The sequence below is a fragment of the Rousettus aegyptiacus genome, unplaced genomic scaffold (assembly GCF_014176215.1).
Source record: "Rousettus aegyptiacus isolate mRouAeg1 unplaced genomic scaffold, mRouAeg1.p scaffold_m13_p_3, whole genome shotgun sequence".
NCBI lineage: Eukaryota > Metazoa > Chordata > Mammalia > Chiroptera > Pteropodidae > Rousettus > Rousettus aegyptiacus.
Genome location: NW_023416306.1, coordinates 166678711 through 166697493, shown reverse-complemented (window position 1 = coordinate 166697493; position 18783 = coordinate 166678711). Strand labels below are relative to the sequence as shown.

The following is an 18783-nucleotide window of genomic DNA, read 5'->3' as shown; positions in this document are numbered from 1 at the left end:
ACAACAAATACATAACCGGAGAGGAGGAAAAGGATAGAACTTGTCTGGGCAAATGAGGATAAGGTGCTGTCAGAAGAAACAGGACTATTTTGTCTACGAGACATTTTATACAAACTTCATGGTAACCGCAAAACAAAAATTCAGAGCTAAGACATGAAACACAAAAAAGAAGAAATGAAAAAAAAATCATAGAGAACTACCAAACTAAAATAACAGACAAACACAAGGGAAAAGAAAAAAATGGAGATACACAGCAAGCAGAAAACAAGAGTCAATGGCTATAGAAAGTCCTCACATATCAATAATCATCCTAAATGCAAATGAGCTGAACCCAGCAATCAAAAGGCACAGAGTAGGTAGATGGATTAAAAAACAAGACCCAACAAGATCTGGTCTTCAGGAGACATATCTCAGCACCAAAGACAAACAAAGGGATGGAAAATGATACTCTACATAAATGACATCCAGAGGAAAGTGGGGGTAGCCATGCATATATCAGACCAAATAGATTTCAAGACAAAAAAGGTAACGAGAGACAAAGATGAACATTTTATAATGATAAATGGGACAACCCATCAGGAAGACGTAACATTTACTAAAATACATGCACCCAACTTAGGAGCACCAAAACCTATAAAGCAATTATTAACAGGCCTGAAGAAGAAAGACACCACAACACAATACTGGCAGGCTTTAACACCCACTTACACCAGTGGATAAATCATCAAGACAGAAAGTCAACGAGGAAACATCGGCCTTAAATGACGCATTACACCAGATGGATTTAATAGATATTTATAGAACTTTCTATCCTAGAGTGATGGAATGCACATTCTTCCCTTCCATAACAAACATATTCAAGATAGACGATATGTTGGGACACAAAACAAGTCTCAATAAACTTAAGAAGACAGAGATCGTATCAAGTGACTTTTCTAATCATGAGGGTAGGAAACTAGAAATCAACTACAAGAAGAAAGCTGGAAAAATCACAAATACATGAAGATTACACAGCATGCTATGAACGACTATTGAGTCAATGTAGAAATAAAAGAAGAAATCGAAACACATATAGAGGAAAAGGAAAATGAAAATACAGCATACGAAAATCTTCGGGATGCGGCAAAAGCAGTCCTGGAAGAGAGTTTACAGCAATACAAGCCTACCTCACAAAACAAGAAAAATCTCAAATAATAGTCAAACATTACACCTTAAAGAACTAGAAAGAGAAGAAAAAAACAAAGCCCAAAGTCAGTAAAAGGAAGAAAATAATAAAAATCAGAGCAGAAATTAATGAAATAGAGAATAAAAAGATAACAGAAAAAAACTAATAAAACAAAAAGCTGGTTCCTTGAAAAAATAGACAAAACTTACAAATCTTTAGCTAGACTCAGTAAAGAAAAAAGAGAGGCGATTCAAATAAATAAAATCGGAAATGAAACAGGAGAAGTTACAAGGATATCACAGAAATATAAATAACCATAAAAGAATACAATAAAAGCCAATACAGTACCAAATTAGCAACCTGGAAGAAAAGAAAAATTCTTAGAAGCATACAAGCTTCCTAGACTGAATCATGAAGAATTAGAAAACCTGACAGACCAGTCGCTAGTAAGGAAATTAAGACAGTAATCAAAAACTTCTCCCCAAAAATCAAAAATTCAGGACCAGATGGTGTTACTAGGGAATTCTACCAAACATTCAAAGATTTCATGTAAATCCTTCTTAAACTCTTCCAAAATGCTGAAGAGGAGGAAATGTTTCCTAACTCACTTTATGGTGCCAAACTACCGAATACCAAAACTGAGCAAGGATATTGCAAAAAATAGAAAATTACAGCCAATACCTCTGACAAACATAGATGCAAAAATTCTCAACAAAATACTAGCAAATCAAATTTAAAAAAAAAAAAAACATTAAAAAAATCATACGTCACAATAAAGTGGGATTCATTCCAGGGAAACAAACATGGTTTGACATCCACAAATCAATCAATGTGGTAAACCACACTGACAAAATGAAGGATAAAAACAATATTATCTCAATAGCTACAGAAAAAAATTTTGACAAGATATAACATCTATTTATGATTTTAAAAATCTCAGTAAAATGGATACAGAAAAAAAGTACCTCAACTTATTAAAGCTACATATGCAAACTCATAGCTAACATCTATCCAATGGTGACAAACTAAAAGCTTTTCCTGTAAGATATGAAACAGGGCAAGGACGTCCACTCTCACCACTTCTATTCAATACAGTACTAGAAGTCCTAGCCAGAGCTGTTAGGCAGGAAAGAGGAAGAAAAGGCATCCAAATTGAGAAGGAAAAGGGAAAACTGTCACGATTAGCAGATAACATAATTTTATATAGAGAAAACCCTAAAGCCTTCACAAAAAAACTATTCTAAATAATAAACGAAGTTGCAAAATACAAAATTAATATACAAAAGCTGTTACTTGAACTACCAGGAAGAGAAATGAAGGAAATGATTCCATTTACATTCACAGCAAAAATAATAAAATATCTAGGAATAAACTTAACAACGGTGGTGAAAGCTATAAAACTAAAAAGCTAAAAAACGCTGTTGAAAGAAATTGAAGAAGATACAAAGAAATGGGAAGATATTCTGTGTTCGTGGGTTGAAAGAATTAACATTGTTAAAATGTCCATATTACCTAAAGCAATCTACAGATTCAATGCAATCTCTATCAAAATTCCAATGGCATTTTTCACAGAAGTAGAACAAAAAATACTAAAATTCATATGGAACCACAAAAGACTCTAAATAGCCAAAGCAATCCTGAGGGAAAAGCTAAGCCTGAGATATCACTCTCCAATTTCAAACCATACTACAAAACTACAGTAATCAAAACAGTATGGCATTGACAGAAAAACAGACACAGACACACAGACCGATGGAACAGAAATTGAGAACCTAGAAATAAACCTATATATGGGAAAGTCATTTACAAGACAAGAGCCAAGACTACACACAACAGAGAGAGTTTCTTTGATAAATGGTATTTGGAAAACTGGATGGCAATGCGCAAGAGAATGAAGCAAGACCACTATTTTATACCATACACAAAAATTAACCTACAATGTGTCAAAGACTTAAATGTAAGACCTGAAATCATAAAATGCATAGGAAAAAACATAAGCACTAAGCTTTGGACATTGGTCTCCATAGTGTTTTTGTGAATTTGACTCCAACGGCAAGGAAAACAAAAGCAAAAATAAATGAATAGAACTACAGAAAACTAAAAAGCTTCTGCACAGCAAAGGAAACAATCAATAAAAAGCAATCAACAGAATGAGAGAGGATAATTTGCAAACGATACTTCTGATAAGGGTTTAATATCCAAACTATATAAAGAATTCATACAACTCAACAATAAAAAAAAAAATCTGATTAAGAAATGGGTACAGGATCTGAATGCACATTTTCCCAAGGAAGACATACAGTAGCCAACAGACATATGAAAAGATGCTCGACACTAATCATTTGGAAAACGCAAATCAAAACCACAGTGAGCTGTCACCTCACACCTGTTAGAATGGCCATCATCAAAAAACAAGAAATAACAAGTGCTGGAGAACATGTGAAGAGAAAGGAACCCTCATGCACTGTTCGTGGGGTGCACACTGGGGCAGCTGCTGTGGCAAACAATATGAAAGTCCCTTTAAAAGTTAAGACTAGAACTACCATAATAGCAATTCCTCTTCTGGGCATTTATTCGAAGAAGATGAACATGCTAATTCAAAAATATATATATGTACTCCTATATTCATTGTCGCATTATACAATAGCCAAGGTATGGAAACAACCTAAGTGTCCACCAAAAGATGAACGGATAAAGATGTGGTATAAATATCTAACGGAATACTACTTGGCCATATTATGCTACGTAAAATAAGTCAGACAGAAAAGGAGAAAAACGGTTATGATTTCACTCACATGTGGAATATAAAAGAAAGTCACAAACTAACAAATTAAAACAAAAGCAAGCTTATAAATACAGAAAACATCCGGAAAGGTGTTAGGGGAGCGTGGGAAAGAGAGCTGAGCCGCGCAGGGGTGGGTTTGGAGACTGAGGTGTGACAGAGCAGAAGAGAAGAATGCTTCCCCTTCGGCCTCTTGAGGTAAAGTTTATCAAAACAATATAAAAATAATAACGCTACTTACAATGGCATTGAAAAACGACAAATCGGAGTTACCTTCCTTGGAGAAGTTAATGAGTAAAGAATGGACAGGCAAGGAAGCATTGAACACTTATTAGGTAGCGTGAATTGTGAAGGAAACCAGTGTACGAAAATAAGGAGGGAAAAAACCTAGTTCCTGACCCAAAGGGCTTCCCATGCGTGTCGGTTTTTTGTTGCCGTGTAATAAATTACCACAAAGTAGGAGCTTAAAACAGCGCAGATTTGTTATGTCGCAGTCCTGTAGGTCAGAAGGGCGGGAGGGCCACCTGGGGGTCCTCCGCTCAGGGTCCCACAGAGCTGTGACTCTAGGGAAGAGGGTGAATTTTATGTTATGTGTACTTTACCACAATAAAAAACAAACAATAAAAATTGTATTTAAATTATATAATAATTATATGACCAATAACTTGTAAGTAAGCTGGTGAAATGCCTGATATATTAAGCTATTACTCAATCCGGTAATTTTACATCAATTTAAAAAAAAATTATATATTTACTGCCATATCAAAAATGCATAAACAAAGTGAAAGGGCAAACAAAAATTCTGTAACAGATATGACAAAGAGGTAATCATTTTAACTTTAAAGAACTCTTTCAAATCTCTAAGGAGACAGCAAGTAACCTAGTAGAAAAATGGGCAAAGGATTTAAGCAGGCAGACTACAAACAAAAACAAAAACAAAAAACAAATCGCCAGTGGAAATATGCAAGAATTCTCAACCCCATTCATAATTATAAAACACAAATCAAATTAACAGAGTGGCATTTTCCAGCTATTCGATTGGCATAAACGTATGAGGTTATTACTGATGAGCGTACAAGGAAGCAGACATTTCAGATGACGGAGTAAAAATCTGTGCAAGCTCTTTGGAACACAATTTGGTAACAACTATTAACATCAAAAGAAAAAAAAAAAAACACCTACTTTTTGCCTCAGGAAGTCCATCCACTACTAGGAATTTACCCTGTAGAAATATTTACAAACAAACAAGAAATGTAAAAAAAAAAAAAAAAAAAAAAAAATTTTTATTTTCGTTGCAGCATCATTTGGAAAGCAAAAAATCCTAAATGTCTATCAATAGGGAGTCACCCCACAAGAGAAAGTCATGCAGCCTTTAAAAAGCATCAGGCCAGCTCTATACAGGCTGGTAGGGAAAGATCACTGAAGACAAATAATACAGCAAAAAATTAAATACAAAGGAGTGTGCATAGTATGACTTCTGTGAACACACACATTTATTTCTCTAATAACTATTTACTGAGTACCCACTAAGTGCAAGGCACTAGCTGTGCAACTGTGAACAAAACAGATACACTCCTGCCCAGAGGAGCTCAATGGGGGATGCAGGCAATAGACCAGGTAAGTCAATACCATGCACAGAACAGCGGAAGGTGAGAGGCCCTACTGCAAAAAAATAACACACGGACAGGGGACAGGGAGTGCTGGGGTATGAGACACACTCAGACAGAGCGGTCAGGGAAGGCCACACTGCGAAGGTGGCGCCGGAAACCCGAGGCAGGGGAGAGAGTAAGCCATGCAGGTATCTGGGAGAAGAGCAGGCGGAGGGGACAGGCAGCGCAGGGCCCCTGGGGCAGGGATGTGTCTGGCACGTACAAGGGAAGCGAGGGGCCAGTGTGCCCAGAGCGTGGGGAGGATGGAGGCAAGAGAAGCCGCAGAAGAGGCCAGGGACGCAACTGCCTGGCGTAGCGGCGGCGCGGGCACGGCTCCCTGGCTCACCTGGAAGGACGGGCTTGTGTTCCGAGGGGCCCGGAGCCCAAAGAGGGTGTCCAGAAGAGGAGCAAAGTGATTCGCACTTTGACGGAGTCACATGAGGATGTGAGCGGTAGAATCATGGGCCATTTTGTTTTCTTCTTTAGAGTTTTCTGTATTTAAAAAGTTTTAAATATCAGGTTTAGGATAAAGTGGAAGGGAATGCAAGAGGATTAAGAAAAGGTGGGTGGGAAGTGGGAGCTCAGGAGGCCACTCTACCCCACACGGAGAGACAGGGCCTGTCCTGGAGGTGAGCACGCCCCAGGTATCTCCCTGGGGGTTATTCTGTGTTACTGGGGAAAGTCTTGGCGAAACAGGCTTGGAAACTCTGAATAAATCTTTACTGCGGGACTTCTCAGCTCCTTCCAAATATTACCCTCTAAGCGGGAGAGAGATGACTCAGTGTTTCTCACGCTTACTTGACCATGGAGTCATTTTTTTACGAATCATCTGTAGGGTTCCATGAAGTACAATTTGCAAAGTGCCGCTGTGGGTGCCCAGGCTCTTAAGGCGGGTAGTGTGACGAGGGCACACTGCATTTAGTTAGCTCATTCGGGCCGTGGCCAGGGGCACTGGTTGACGGGGCCAGATGAGGAGACCTGGGAGCAGATCACACGCACCTGCTGTCGCTTCTAGGCTATCACGCCCGAGTGGCCACAGACGCTGATTCAGATACCAGCTGCCCCGACCCCTGCGACTAAGCGGAATCCACTGAGAGCCTGCCGATGCCGCCGAGTGATGTTCGATGTTCCTGGTTCAGACTGACAGCCCACCTGCCGCTGCCTAGCGCCCCGGCCTACCGACCCCCTCGCTCGGCAGTGTCTAGAGGGCAGTGAAGTGCCAGAGGCAGAGCAAACAGGACTGTCAGCAGGGCAGGAGGCGGCCAGGGCAATGATTACACAAACCCTCATCACCTTCCTTGGGCCTGTTAATATTAACTCAATCTCCAGCCCGGGGAGCTTTGGCAATCTCCCAAGTCATGGTCCTGATAAATGCTTGTTTTGCTCATCTTATTGTCTGGGTCTTCGATGAGTCTCACCTGGCCTTCAACTGTGATCCTGCCTTGTCCTTCCTAAATATGCCCCTTCGGTCCCCTGTGGCCTCACGGTGGAGAACGTTTCTCTCATGGGACAAGGCAGAAGCTGGTAGCGAACTAACTACGCAGAAACACAGCAGAAGTAACATGAATGGTTAATCCCAGGACTTCAGGAAAACTGTCATCTTGAGCCATTTCAATAATTATGCCACCTGAGCTGCTTCTAAAAAGACTATGTTTCTTTTTGGTGGGTACCTGTGTTTTCTGTCCGGAGACTTTTTTGATTCCTAGTCATGGCTCACATAAAGTACGCTTATGAAGAACTAGATTCAGTTGAACAATCATTCTTTTTTGCACTGAGTGAATCATCCGTTCGTTCACTCATCCTAAGTGCCAACCACATCCAGCCCTGGGCGACACGTTGTGCCCTGCGTGAGTTTCATGTAAGTCCGGCAAAAAGTGTTGAACTAAAAATGTCTTTGTAAAAAGAAGCAAGGGCTTTGTAGAAACTATTGCCCTGCTGCTTCTTCAGAGGGTCGTCTCTGGGGTCAACGGGGACAGTGGTACAGGTCGCACCTGCACGTGGGTGCCTGACAAAGGACATGGGGTCTGAAACCCAGCCCACGCCACACTTGCCAGCTGGTGGACGCCGGTGGATGCCAACATCCACGATGCTACTACTCCCAAGGGTACGTGTGATGAAACAAGCATAGGAATGGAGGGGGTAGATTTCAGGTATTCACTGTAAAAAATCTTTCTACTTGGCTCTGTTTCAAAACTGTCAACATGTTGTGGGCGGGGGGAATGGAACGCCATTCCTCACCAAGCTGTGTGGGCCAGAGCGATGCTGTTAAGGGCTGAATTGTGTCCCCTCCCCCAACCAAATCTGTATGTTAAAGTTCTACCCTCAGTACCTTAGAGTGTAATCCCATTTGGAGATAGGGTCTTTGTAGAGGTAATCAACTAAAAATGAGGTCATTACGGTGGGCCTTAATCCAACATGACTGATGTCCTTCTGGAGGAGGAGAAATCTGGACACAGACACGTGAGCATGGAAGGGAGATGCTGTGACGATGCAGTGAGGACACCATGTGATCACGAAGGCGTCACGCCAAGGAGAGAGGTCCGGAACGGATCCCTCCCTCACGGCCCTCGGAAGGAACCAACCTTGCCAACATCTTGATGTCAGATTTATGACCTCCACAACAATGAATACAAGTTGTATAAGGCGCCTCATCTGTGGTACTTAGTTATGACAGCCCTAGCAAACAAAGATGGCTTTTCCTCGTCTGCACAGAGGGTGTCCTGGCTAGCAGCGGCCTGATCACCTCCTTGAAATCCCAGAGTGGACGCAAATGGAAGGAGGGCATTTGGCAGTGTTTTCGTAGAGAGACTTCCTACGGAAGGGTTTGGGAAGCTGGGAACTGACCATGGGATAATGTTAGCCTTAGGAAGAGGTCAGTGATAATAAAGGGAAGTCATTGCTCACTGGGATATAAAGACCAGCTAATGTCCAATAACACAGATATAAGCAAAGAGCTTTGCCACTGTTAACTTTTGATACCCAATGCTAGTCCACAAATAAAAACACAAGACAAGGTTGTTTAAAAACCCACAAGAACTCAAGCAACCGAGCAAAGAGTGGTTGGAGTCTGGGTTCTACTCCTGGCACTAACCTGGCACTAGCTACATCATCTTGTGTAAGTCACCTGAACTCGCAAAGACACTAGTTGTTGGAAGGATCAAATGAGGTATTACCTGTAAAGCTCTATGCACATAGTAAGTGCTCAAAGAGTAGGGGCAAAAACCCAGGGACAAGACTGAGATAAGCCTCGTGAGGATAGGCTCAAAGAACTTGTTTGTTCAATAAACAAATAGCTGAGTGAAGGTCAGCAAGACTGTAGATGTCAGAATCAATACTTGGCTGACATCGGGTATAAACCCCATTGCACTGTGAGAACTGGCTTGGATTTCCTGTCAATTCTGAGAAAATGTACAGTGCAGCAGAAAGTATGTTTGCTCACGAGGCAAGAGAAAGAATTCTAATTCTCGCTTTGCCTCGGGTAACCCTCGGTAAGTAAGTCCTTGCTGGCTCTCCAAACCTCTACTTTCTCATCTAGAAGACAAGTGTTGGCCTAGACTAAAAACAGCAAGAACATGGGCGTGTGTAACTCCTGCCCTCACATCCACAGACATCACCAGTCAATCCTGAGCCTATCTTCATCTTCATTTAGACACAGCCTCAGAATCCTTCTCACTACTCCAGGAACCACTACAACATATCCAAGATGGCAGGAGGTGGGAACCATTTACCGTCCTGGATGGTCTCTAAAACGCCTTCCAGGTCCTGTTTTTTGTTTTTTGGTTTTTTGAGTCTGACTCCTTTCTTAGCCAGATGCGACTTCATTCTGCATCTTTCAAGACTTTCGTGTTGTAATTATTTGAACTATTTCACTGCCTGGGGTCTTACATCTCAAATTGTCTGACTGCCCGATGTCCGACATCCTCACCCGCATCCTGGAGTTTGGTGAATCTGTTATTTTAAGTAACCTGGTGTCCCTGCCCATGCCTAAGATGTCAGTTAATGGATTAAGGTGCTGTCACACAGAAAGATGGAGTCTCAAATGCCTTCTCAACTCAGTCTTCCAGGCATCTCCTACCGATTAAAATTGATGTAATGAAGAAAGCATGCTCGAAGAAACTCTAGGACAAATTATTAAAACAAGAAAAAAACAATAGCTGTGTGTGTATTTATAGATATCAGCTTCGAATTAGTGCCATCCAAATTGCTTCTTTTTAATACTCGAGACTAAACCTTCAAAACCCATTTCCACTTCCTCTGACCTCTGCAGCAGCCTCAGCATGTGCCTGTTCCCTAGAAGTTACCTGTTACAGTAGAACAGAGATCTGGGTATCACAGCTTTTCATGCCAAGTCCGCTTCAATCTCAACAAGCTGTTTTGTTTTTGAACAAGTTACTCAATCTACCTGGGCTCATCTGAAAAAAAGACACTAATGCCTCCTCATGGGGTCATTCAGCACAGAGTACATGTCCTACCACCTAGAAGGCATTCAACAAACAAACAAGGTCGACTGCTCTTCTTTCATGTATCGCTATAATTATCAGTACTGTTTCTATATTGATCTATCAGCTCTTGGGCTTTTGCACAGAGAAATAGGATACTGCTGATGCCCTGGAGAAGTACAAAAGGGAGCAAATGTAAATGAAAGAAGTGGAGGAATAGCGTGACCATGATGGACTCTGAGTCCATCTGAGCACTGCTCAGTGGTCGCTCAGCCTGCGTATCTTCTTCCCTTCATGTGGCTGCCCAAATCCTGCCCATCCTTTAGGACTCAGCTCAAGTCCACATCCTTGTAGGAGCATCCACTGAGTATTCAAGCCTCTACTCTGTCTGGTGGAGGAGGTTTAATTTTAGTTAACTGTAGCTGAATTCTGTTTACGCGACATAAACTTTGTCAACTCAGGATTCTTTCAGTCAATTCAGGGTTTCCCCAGCCCAGAGTTTCATACACCCTACCGCTTAGCCCTGAGGCATTTGAGTATGGAAACAATAGACATCCACAGTCTCAGGTGAGACATGCCTCTTGTTGGCAGCAATATGACTGCTCTAAATCCCCTTCGATAAACATATAGCAAGTGCTTAAGAAAGTGGGTGGGTGGATGGATGGAATAATGGATGGATGGGTGGATGGATGGATGGATGGATGGGTAGGTGAGTAGGTGGGTGGATGGGTGGGTGGGTGGATGGATGGATGGGTAGATGAGTAGGTGGGTGGATGGGTGGGTGGGTGGGTGGGTGGATGGGTGGATGGATGGATGGATGGATGGATGGAAGGAAGGAAGGAGGGAAGGAAGGAGGGGTGAAGGGGAGGATGGGAAAACACTTTCCTATAGAATGTGGCATCCGTCCTTCCTCCCAGCCTGACAGTGTAGTGAGGCCACTCTCCAAGGCAAGGTCAGTTCAGCGGTTTCTGGTCCTCTAGTTCCCCATGTACCAGTGAGCACCACACACCATGCACCCAAAAGACGTAGGCGCAGTAGGCCGAGGGCTGGAGCACCTGCCTGAGGAGGGTGCAACCTGCCCCTCCTGTGTGTTTCTGACCTCAGACACCTGAACCAGCTGCTGATGTTGGTCGCCCTCTCTACTCCTCAGCCCAGGACATCTGCCCATGTGGGCCAGGCTGGAGGGTGCCGAGGTTGCATCAGACTCCTGGTACCTGGCCCGTAAGTAAAAGTTACCTTCCCTGGGCCTCATGTCTGGTCCCCATGGCTCCCAGTTAGGACTTGAGGAGACAGATCTCTTTGTGTGGCTGTGGGCTGGCAGGGGGCGGGGTGACAATGAGGAGAAGGAGCGGAGCAGCACCACAGGACCTGCTCACCTGCAGGTGGGTTGTATTGCAGAGCGTCCCCTTGTTCTGAAGTAGGGAGCCAGGGTAGGATAAAATCAAGCTCCTGAAGGAGCGGACCTACGCTCCAATCCTGGCTCAGTCACTGGCAAGCTGTCGACATCATGTAAACCACTTTACTTTCCCGGGACTCAAATTTTTGCAGGGGTTGGTTGTGAGGATTAGATGGAGTATTACTCAGAATCACCTGAATGTTCAAAGATGATGCTTTTATGAAGAGACTATGTAAGAAGTTGTGGAAAGGGTTAGGGAAAAAACAGAAGGGTGCCTGGCAAGACACCCAGAGGTTAGCAAAACCAGGGAGCTCTCACCTGCCCAGAGCTGGAGGAGCAAAGGGAGGAGATGGTGAGGGGAGCGGCCAGGGAGGACGGGCCACCTGGAAGGACCTGCGTGGCAGAGGGACACGGCTGCTCCTGAGGTGTGGAGCTGAAGCAGGAAGAACGGGAATAAACAACCCCACCGCGCTCTCCTCCTGCCCAGGACCTGCACCCCCCGCCACGCCAAGAAGTCAGTGGGCAGGAGCCTGGCAGTGCAGTCCACAGGAGTCAGGCTCTCAGGGCACACAGCATGGCGGGAAAGGGCAGACGATGCATCTGGGCAGGGGCTGGCAGAGGAGAGCCTGCAGAAAAGGCAGCTCTCCCGATGACAGCAGCAGCCGACTTCCGCCGAGCACTTGCTGTGTGCCGTGAGCCCACGCGCTCTTTCACTTAATTTTGGATTATTGAGAGTTTAGCCCTGAGCCCATAAGCACTCGCTGCAGTACAGCTTATGTTATTGATTTGATGCAGAAAGCGAATTCAGATTCTGGACATTTTTAAGAAATGGAGCATCTCTCTCTAGACCAGTCCAGCAGCTTCTCCCATTCAAATGATGACAAACACCACTGTCCCCACCCCCACCCCTGCTCCCGGGACAGAGAAGTCAGCCGCAGAGCAGACCCAGGTGCCCTCAGTTCCAAATCCACATTCTGGAGGAGCCTGGCTGTCCTGGACCAGTCGCCTACTCCAGACCAGCCTGCAGGGCTGGAGGTGCGGAGCTTGTGTTCCAGGAAGTAATTTACAGTGGCAACAACAACAAATAATGCAGACATCCTGGACATTTTTTTTTTAATGTCCCCAGTGACCCCATCCCTGCCCCTATCCCCAGGTTTAATACGCCTACAATATGGAATATAAGTATGACAGGAAAAGGGCAAGACTTGTATGGAAAAAAATAAAACCACTACTTTTAAAAGTCCCAAATTATTAAAGAACCACATCACGACCTCACTTAAAAGACTCACTATTCGAAAGAGAAACATTTTCCCTCAAATTAATAATTCAAATTGAAATCCATTTGGATTGGTTTTTTTTTTTTTCAATTTCACAAAATGATTCAAAAGTTCACCGTCTGGAATAAATCCACAAAAACAGCTGATGATTTCTGGAAAAAAAATAAAAAGATTTTTGCCTTGCAAAATAGCTACTAACGTATTTAAAAAGCCACAATTATTAAAACAGTATGGAACTGGCAGAAGAAAAAAAAACAACAAATAAGTATATGCATGGAACAATAGAAAACGTCCAGAAAAACCTGTGATGAACGGAGTTTTACATAAGCCCGTTACGGCTTTTCAAATCGACGCGTCCCCTTTCCTGCCACTAGGCCTGTGCACACCCCAGGCCCATCCTCTGGGACATCTGCCCCCAGACACGCCACGGTTAGCTCTCTTTACTGCCGGTCCCCTTCTCAAACTGACTTGATGTGACACCGGAACCCTCCGTATGCTGCTTATCTCCCCTTGCTTTATTTCTCTCCTCAGCATTCATCGCCATCTAACCTATTTTTCCTTATTTATCGTGCTCCTCGTGTTCCCCCACCGTGCAGCTCCCCGTGCCCATGGGAGTCTCTTGGGCATGACTGTATTGCCCACGCCGAGAATGGTGCCTGGCACATTCTCCTTAAAGAGTTCTCAAAAGGAAGAAGTATCTGAATCCAGTGCCCTCGGCCACGAATGCTGAGGGTCTCCTCTAACACCTCTGTGCCTCTTATCCGGTAAATGGAAGATGTGATTTGACGTAAAGCTCACTGAGGCGAGGCCCTGCGCCGTGAGCGGGATGGCCACGATCCTGGCGCCCACGATGATGCAGCGGCTGGGCTGGCCCCGGCTCGGCTCGGCTCGGCTCGGCTCGGCTGATTCCGCCCCCTGCACGGCTCCGTCTTCACTCCTCCCAGCACAGGGAGGGCCGGGGAGACCCAAGAGGCTCTGAAGAGAGAGAATCTGACACGCTGACTCGGCCCTTCCCACTCAGGTAAGACCCCAGCTCTCTCTGCTCTTGCTGGCAACGAGACCATCTCGACAGCCGCCCTCCCGGCCTCTGCAGCTGGGAGGCTGAGACCCTTCTGTCCTTGGGCCCATGACATGAGGGGGTGGGACCAGACCGCACCGTCATGATCAGGCATGATTCAGCTAAACACTCCTGCGAGAGATGCAAACAAGTGTGCCATCACCTCAGAATCCTCATTGTCATCGTCGCCACCACCAGATGATCACATTACATCTTCCTCTGAGAGACTGACATTTGTCCTGGCCTTCCAAAGCACTGAGAAGTGGTGAAGGACTGAGAAATATTTAACTTAGCTTTTGGGATCTGAACCTGACGCACATTTTAACATAAGACCTACAAACAAACCAGAAGTTCCGTGGAAATCAGGGTTGGATGGTTACCAAGGATCTGTCCTCACAGCTCGTAAACCGATGCGTTCATTCACTGTGGTCAGCAAGTGACCCAGCAGGAGCCACTTTACACCTCTTTACACCTGGTCATGGATATCCAACCGCCGGCCTTCCCCTCTCCTCGCCATGCTCGCCCTTGATCGACATGCTTGCTGTCTTAAAGAATCTCAGGTCTCTGCTGCTCCAGGTGTGGTCTATGGACCAGCATCATTGGTTCCATCTGAGAGTATGTCCTAACGCTAGGATCTCAGACCCACCCTAAACCTACCGCCTCAGAGTCTTTAACAACACCCCAGGGTTCGCATGCACGTCCGCAACTGGGAAGCCCTTACCTAGGCCTCAGGGAAGTCCTGCCACTTCAGGCAAAATCCCCAGATGACTAGTTTACTACAAAACACGACGGGGTGACCTGTGAGCTGTCTCCCAGGTACCTTGTCTATACCTGTCCCTCTGGCCAGAGTTGCTATCTGCAGCACATCCTGGGTCAGAGAACTCGTGCAGTGGGAGCTGTCCTGGACCTCGAGGGTGTTCTGCAGCATCTCTGGATGCTCTGCCTCCGGGGGGCCTGACTGACTGTGCATGGCGTGAACACAGTCAGCTGGGAGTTGCGGTTCTCGCCCTGACACAACTTCCTGACTCCCCGGCCTCCTCCCCTAGAGGGGACTGGGGACCTGGCCCTCCTCTGTTGCTCGGTTCGCCTGGAAGTCACCTGGAGCTGCGAGGTTCGCCTGGAAGTCACCTGGAGCTGCGAGGAGGCCGCTGGCGTAGCTCTCGGTCGGGGGAGGGAAGCCGAAGCTGCGAAGACTCATGCTCAGTGGGGCTCATTCCCCCGGCAGCTGTGAAACCACATGTCGCAACCTGGCCCCCTGCAGAGACAGTCCCTGTGCACCTCTGAAGGACAGACATGGAACAGTGAACCAGGCGCAAACAAGAGACGCTGGCCCTCAGCCCTCCCGGGGCCCGCACACACGGAAGTAGATGTGCGGGGCCAAAGCGCAGACTCAGGCACACACAGAGGTTCTCCCATGCCACGGGCCCAGAGGGCCCAAGGTGGCCGTGAAGAGGAAACGAAACCACCTTACAAAGTACCTGGTACAGATCTGCTCACTGAGGGTATTGCGAAGTACACCTGACACTCACCTTCCTCCATGAACGCAGGGGCTGGCCAGGCTGGTTTATTAAATGACGTTATTTCAGTTCTGTCTTCTTCTCTCATTCCCATAAGTAGCAGGAGGAGGCTGTATTTTCCAAAATTCTCTTTATCTGGGAACTGTCGTGGAGCGGCTCCTGCCCTCAACGGGCATCTCGGATACCTCCGTCACGGCGCAGGCATCACGGGAATTTCTCAGCAAAGCACCTGCAGGAAGATCTCCAGGGTGTTGAAAGCCCCTGTGTCTGGGCCATTGCTAACAGTGCGCACAGTCTCTTTTCATTTATTCAGCGCTCACCAACAGGGCCCCAGCAATGCCAGTCCCTGTGCTGGGCCCTGGGGTGCACAGGGCCCAGCCATGAAGGGCTCCCCACCTGCGGCAGAAGTCTAAGGCGGAAGTGGCGGATTACAGCACCCCCTCCCAAGCTCACCACTAGGCGAGCACCCCTGCTCCGGAGAGTGGGGGAGCCGCTGCGGACCGGCGTGAGGCAGCCCGTGTTTCTGCAGCACTGACCGCTCCTGAAGGCGGGGAAGTGCCCACGTGGTCACAGAAGGATGGGGGGTTTACAGCAGAATGGGGGGTGAGGTCTCTACACTGAGTCCTGAAGTCTTAACAGCTGTGTGGGGTCTCTGGGGCATTCAAAGAGGAAGTGCCCAGAAATGTGGACCGGCATTAGGACAGGCAAGTTGGAGAAGTGGGGACGAGGGCACAGGGACACGGGGACACGGGGAGCATGCGCTGCTGCTGCGGAAGGGCCTCGCCTGCAGGCACGGTCCTCCGAGTCGCTCTGTGCGCTGGGGCGTGGGGAGCGCGAAGGGGACCGCGAAGGGGACCGCGAAGGGGACCTCCGGGGGCTTCGCGAGGCCAGGGCTGGGCCTGAGGTTCCGGGAGCTCAGGCCGCTGACCCGTGGACAGGAGGCTGCAGCAGAGCCTGAGGGTATAAGGGCGGCAAGTGGACCAGACGGCAGGCGACAGCCGAGGCGGCTCCCAGAGAGGCGACCGGGACAGGGACGGAGAGACGGAGAGACGGGTTAGAGAGGCATCTTAAGGGTGGAAAGGCCAAGATTCGTGCGGCGGGCTTGGGATGAGGAGCGGGGTAGGTGGTGCGAGCCACAGGCGTCACGCGGGCACCAGTGGCGGAGGCGGTGGTGAGTCTCGGGGGGCCGAGGGCACCCCACAGGAGCGGAGGGATCAGGTAAAGCAGAGCGAAGGGACCAGCCAAGGGAGCGGAGCCCCGTGAGCACAGGTAACACCCCCGATCCCTTCTGGATGAGGGGACTGAGGCTCCTCCGCCAGAGGACGGGGCGTGCCGGGGCGTGCCGGGGTGTGCCGGGGCGTGCCTCTGGTCTGGGCAGAACCAGGACTCGACGCCGGGCCTCCTGGGCCCGGGCAGGGCCGTCTGCACAGCAGAGCGAGGCCCCTCCGCATCGCCTCGCTCACCTGCATCCAGAGCGCTTGAGCTCGGACGCAGGGCCAGTGTGGCGCCCCCTGGAGGACGGGCGGCTCCTGCTCGGGTCAGCACTGCGAACCTCGGTCCCTTACAGGCAGTGACCATGGATGGGACAGGAGAAGAGCAGGATACGACGGGCTTCCGGTCCCTTCCCAGCTCCTCCGCTTTTCATTTCAACAGGCCCTGCCTGCTATTAATGTGTCCGGAAGACAGCCACAGCCTTCTTCTCTTCATGGGGGGGAGGAATCCCACAGCGGTGGCGTAGTCAGGTGACACGAGGGCGTGCCCGGCCCCCGCCCCTACCCCCACGCCGTCCTCGCCCCCCTCCCCTCTCCCAACGCCGTCGGACGCTCTGGGCTCCTGAAAGAACTGGGAAACCACGCCTGGAGCTCACTGGCACAAGCTCACAGCTACGAGTCTATTTTCAGATCTTTGCACAAAACCCCTGAGTTATCCCCGTTTCCCAGAACTGCAAACCAAGGTCCAGAACGGCTGCACAACTGCATGCCCAACGCCAGCCGCCCTGGGAGAATCTGCGGACCCGGGCCACTCGCATGACTCCCCCGGCCTCGGCTCCTCTGCGGGTTTCCGGCGCTTTCCCTCTGCTCGCAGGTTTTCACGCCCTTGCCGCCTGGTTGCAGCAGAGCTGTGTTCGTCTGGAGAATCGGCTCGGTAAAGCAGCAAATGGCAGCCTGTGTGAGTCCGCAGGTGGCCCCCCTGCGGGAGCTGGGGGATCCACGAAGGGCGGCCTGGGAGCACGTTGGTGGGACATGGAGGGTGGGACTGTCCTGTCATTGCTGCCTGCTGGCAAGCCCCGGGTCGACTTTTACAAGGCGCCAGCCGGGTCTCAGGTCCCCTCCGCATATGTCCTTATATGTTACGTTTGGACGTACCTGCACACCTCAGCCATGCTCCTGCAAGGACAACCCAGCACTGATGCCCCCTAAACCCTGTCCTTGAAACTTCCCGTGCGCGGGAAGCCTCTAAAAGAGGCTTGTGGAGCAAGGACTGACAGCCACCCAACATTCGGGCCCGTGTGAGCGCCCAGGGAGCACTGGACGTGCGCCGGGCAGGGTCCCCAGGCTGACAGAGACGGAGGTGAGGGACTCGCCCTCCACAAACTCAGTAAGAAAAAAAAGAAAATGTGTAAATAAAATATAGACACCCCCCCCCCAAAATTAAAAAATAATTACTGACAGATTTAATAATAAATTCCTAGCTATAAATTCCAAAATGGCTTAAGGAAGAAAAAACTTGAAAATGATAATAATAAGTATTAACAAAACTGAAATCCCCTCAAAACTCTAGCCCCAGCTGTGGGCCCACCTTTCCTCTTTCCTCCCAGAAACAGTTCCCCTCACCGCTGGAGGGAAAGGAATGGCACTGTCAACCCAGCACAGGGCACTGGACCCTGGCCGGGCATTTTCAAATGTCCCTTTCTGCACGCTGGGATCAGTCCAAGGATGGATAATAAAGCTCCGAGTCCTTTGGGCGACAGACGCGAACACTGAGAAAAAGCAAGTCTCTCGCCTTCTGATGCCAAACCACCAGTTAGAACCAAATACCCTGGAGCTGCAGTGGCCGCCACTGTGCCCAGTGTAGAGGGACTACAGCAGGAGAGCAGAAGGGAGCACAGTGGAGAAAGAATTTCTCAGAGAGAGAGACTGAGAGATCTGATGACTAACTTGGGACCCCTGGATCCAGCCAGGCCTGAAGCCTTCTCCGCCTTTCAGAACTCTCGTTCAAGAGACTCAACACATACTTTTTGATGTAAAGCAGTTTGAGTCTGGTCTCTGTCACTGAAGTTAAAGAACTGATGGATGAAAATGTGGGGAAGAGAGTCGGTGCCAGGGTTTAGAGTTGCATGGTCTTAGATTTAAATCTCAAAGGGCAGCTCACTGAAGCTCCATGTGCCTCAGTTGCCTCTACTGAAGAAAAGTGATAGCAGTATCCACACACACAGTTGCCGTGGGGATTGGACGAGGTAACCCATGGGAAGCACCTGCTTTTATTCCATGTTTGTCTCCC

The 18783-nt window shown here is 47.7% G+C and overlaps 1 long non-coding RNA gene across 2 annotated transcripts; it reads right to left on the bottom strand.

The window, feature by feature from the left end:
- Nucleotides 1–2713: 2713 nt before the first annotated feature.
- Nucleotides 2714–7215, bottom strand: LOC107511268. 2 transcript variants are annotated; one of them, XR_001597039.2, is made up of 4 exons: nt 6596–7215; nt 5943–6088; nt 5130–5169; nt 2714–4510 (listed from the first exon to the last, which is right to left on the bottom strand). It is a non-coding gene; the product is annotated as an uncharacterized LOC107511268 (long non-coding RNA). The 2 variants fall into 2 exon arrangements; XR_004949942.1 differs by having other exon boundaries at nt 2714–5169; nt 6596–7189.
- Between the last annotated feature and the right edge of the window lie 11568 nt (nt 7216–18783).